Raw genomic sequence first — 4018 nt, forward strand, 5'->3', positions numbered from 1 at the left:
GGGGGCGGAGCTCAGGAGAGAAGTGAAGGACCTGTGATAATGATGACGTCACCACAGCTCCTCCCCCTCAGTGCAGCAGACACTTCATACTTCTCTTGGATCTCTGTTCTCTCTGTTATCAGCCATTATACAGAGAACTGCGCCCAGGAGACATTATATACAGAGCAGAGAACATTCCCCGCAGATTATATTCCTGGAGACAGAGCAGGATCTGTGTGACGTCAGCACTGAGGGGATTCCAGGAGGAGACCAGAGGCCTAGAGACCGGATCCATCAGTGGTCGGTGACGTCTTGTAGATGTGATCGGAGCCTTAGTTACAATGTCCATCGGTCGTGGTCGGTGATGTCTTGTAGATGTGATTGGAGCCTTAGTTACTGGATCCATCGGTCGTGGTCGGTGACGTCTTGTAGATGTGATCAGAGCATTAGTTACAGGATCCATCGGTCGTGGTCGGGGACGTCTTGTAGATGTGATCGGAGCCTTAGTTACAGGATCCATCGCTCGTGGTCGGTGACGTCTTGTAGATGTGATCGGAGTCTTAGTTACAGGATCCATCGGTAGTGGTCGGTGACATCTTGTAGATGTGATCGGAGCCTTAGTTACAGGATCCATCGGTCGTGGTCGGTGACGTCTTGTAGATGTGATCGGAGCCTTAGTTACAGGATCCATCGGTCGTGGTCGGTTACGTCTTGTAGATGTGATCGGAGCCTTAGTTACAGGATCCATCGGTCGTGGTCGGTGACGTCTTGTAGATGTGATCGGAGCCTTAGTTACAGGATCCATCGGTCGTGGTCGGTGATGTCTTGTAGATGTGATCGGTGCCTTAGTTACCGGATCCATCGGTCGTGGTCGGTGACGTCTTGTGGATGTGTTCGGAGCCTTAGTTACAGGATCCATAGCTCGTGGTTGATGACGTCTTGTAGATGTGATCGAAGCATTAGTTACAGGATCCATCGCTCGTGGTTGATGACGTCTTGTAGATGTGATCGGAGCCTTAGTTACAGGATCCATCGGTCATGGACGTCTTGTAGATGTGATCGGATCCTTAGTTACAGGATCCATCGGTCGTGGTCGGTGACGTCTTGTAGATGTGATCGGAGCCTTAGCTACAGGATCCATCGCTCGTGGTTGGTGACGTCTTGTAGATGTGATCGGAGTCTTAGTTACAGGATCCTTCGTTCGTGGTCGGTGACGTCTTGTAGATGTGATCGGAGCCTTAGTTACAGGATCCATCGGTTGTGGTCGGTGACGTCTTGTTGATGTGATCGGAGCCTTAGTTACAGGATCCATCGGTCGTTGTCGGTGATGTCTTGTAGATGTGATCGGAGCCTTAGTTACAGGATCCATCGCTCGTGGTTGGTGACGTCTTGTAGATGTGATTGGAGCCTTAGTTACAGGATCCATCGGTCGTGGTCGGGGACGTCTTGTAGATGTGATCGGAGCCTTAGTTACAGGATCCTTCGTTCGTGGTCGGTGACGTCTTGTAGATGTGATTGGAGCCTTAGTTACAGGATCCATCGGTCGATGTCGGTGACGTCTTGTAGATGTGATCGGAGCCTTAGTTACAGGATCCATCGGTCGTGGTCGGTGACGTCTTGTAGATGTGATCGGAGTCTTAGTTACAGGATCCATCGGTAGTGGTCGGTGACGTCTTGTAGATGTGATCGGAGCCTTAGTTACAGGATCCATCGGTCGTGGTCGGTGACGTCTTGTAGATGTGATCGGAGCCTTAGTTACAGGATCCATCTGTCGTAGTCGGTTACGTCTTGTAGATGTGATCGGAGCCTTAGTTACAGGATCCATCGGTCGTGGTCGGTGACGTCTTGTAGATGTGATCGGAGCCTTAGTTACTGGATCCATCGGTCGTGGTCGGTGACGTCTTGTAGATGGATCAGAGCCTTAGTTACAGGATCCATCGGTCGTGGTCGGTGACGTCTTGTAGATGTGATCAGAGCGTTAGTTACAGGATCCATCGGTCGTGGTCGGTGACGTCTTGTAGATGGATCAGAGCCTTAGTTACAGGATCCATCGGTCGTGGTTGGTGACGTCTTGTAGATGTGATCAGAGCGTTAGTTACAGGATCCATCGGTCGTGGTCGGGGACGTCTTGTAGATGTGATCGGAGCCTTAGTTACAGGATCCATCGGTCGTGGTCGGTGACGTCTTGTAGATGTGATCGGAGTCTTAGTTACAGGATCCATCGGTAGTGGTCGGTGACGTCTTGTAGATGTGATCGGAGCCTTAGTTACAGGATCCATCGGTCGTGGTCGGTGACGTCTTGTAGATGTGATCGGAGCCTTAGTTACAGGATCCATCGGTCGTGGTCGGTGACGCCTTGTAGATGTGATCGGAGCCTTAGTTACAGGATCCATCGGTCGTGGTCGGTGACGTCTTGTAGATGTGATCGGAGCCTTAGTTACAGGATCCATCGGTCGTGGTCGGTCATGTCTTGTAGATGTGATCGGTGCCTTAGTTACAGGATCCATCGGTCGTGGTCGGTGACGTCTTGTGGATGTGATCGGAGCCTTAGTTACAGGATCCATCGCTCGTGGTTGATGACGTCTTGTAGATGTGATCGAAGCATTAGTTACAGGATCCATCGCTTGTGGTTGATGACGTCTTGAAGATGTGATCGGAGCCTTAGTTACAGGATCCATCGGTCGTGGTCAGTGACGTCTTGTAGATGTGATCGGAGCCTTAGTTACAGGATCCATCGGTCATGGACGTCTTGTAGATGTGATCGGATCCTTAGTTACAGGATCCATCGGTCGTGGTCGGTGACGTCTTGTAGATGTGATCGGAGCCTTAGCTACAGGATCCATCGCTCGTGGTTGGTGACGTCTTGTAGATGTGATCGGAGTCTTAGTTACAGGATCCTTTGTTCGTGGTCGGTGACGTCTTGTAGATGTGATCGGAGCCTTAGTTACAGGATCCATCGGTTGTGGTCGGTGACGTCTTGTTGATGTGATTGGAGCCTTAGTTACAGGATCCATCGGTCGTGGTCGGTGATGTCTTGTAGATGTGATCGGAGCCTTAGTTACATAATCCATCGCTCGTGGTTGGTGACGTCTTGTAGATGTGATTGGAGCCTTAGTTACAGGATCCATCGGTCATGGTCGGGGACGTCTTGTAGATGTGATCGGAGCCTTAGTTACAGGATCCTTCATTCGTGGTCGGTGACGTCTTGTAGATGTGATTGGAGCCTTAGTTACAGGATCCATCGGTCGATGTCGGTGAGGTCTTGTAGATGTGATTGGAGCCTTAGTTACAGGATCCATCGGTCGTGGTCAGTGACGTCTTGTAGATATGATCGGAGCCTTAGTTACAGGATCCATCGGTCGTGGACGTCTTGTAGATGTGATCGGATCCTTAGTTACAGGATCCATTGGTCGTGGTCGGTGACGTTTTGTAGATGTGATCGGAGCCTTAGCTACAGGATCCATCGCTCGTGGTTGGTGACGTCTTGTAGATGTGATCGGAGTCTTAGTTACAGGATCCTTCGTTCGTGGTCGGTGACGTCTTGTAGATGTGATCGGAGCCTTAGTTACAGGATCCATCGGTCGTGGACGTCTTGTAGATGTGATCAGATCCTTAGTTACAGGATCCATTGGTCGTGGTTGGTGATGTCTTGTAGATGTGATCGGAGCCTTAGCTACAGGATCCATCGCTCGTGGTTGGTGACGTCTTGTAGATGTGATCGGAGTCTTAGTTACAGGATCCTTCGTTCGTGGTCGGTGACGTCTTGTAGATGTGATCGGAGCCTTAGTTACAGGATCCATCGGTTGTGGTCGGTGACGTCTTGTTGATGTGATCGGAGCCTTAGTTACAGGATCCATCGGTCGTTGTCGGTGATGTCTTGTAGATGTGATCGGAGCCTTAGTTACAGGATCCATCGCTCGTGGTTGGTGACGTCTTGTAGATGTGATTGGAGCCTTAGTTACAGGATCCATCGGTCGTGGTCGGGGACGTCTTGTAGATGTGATCGGAGCCTTAGTTACAGGATCCTTCGTTCGTGGTC

This window comes from Phyllobates terribilis, unplaced genomic scaffold (assembly GCF_046119375.1).
Source record: "Phyllobates terribilis strain yellow unplaced genomic scaffold, ASM4611937v1 Scaffold_259__1_contigs__length_2703414, whole genome shotgun sequence".
NCBI classification, from domain to species: Eukaryota; Metazoa; Chordata; class Amphibia; order Anura; family Dendrobatidae; genus Phyllobates; species Phyllobates terribilis.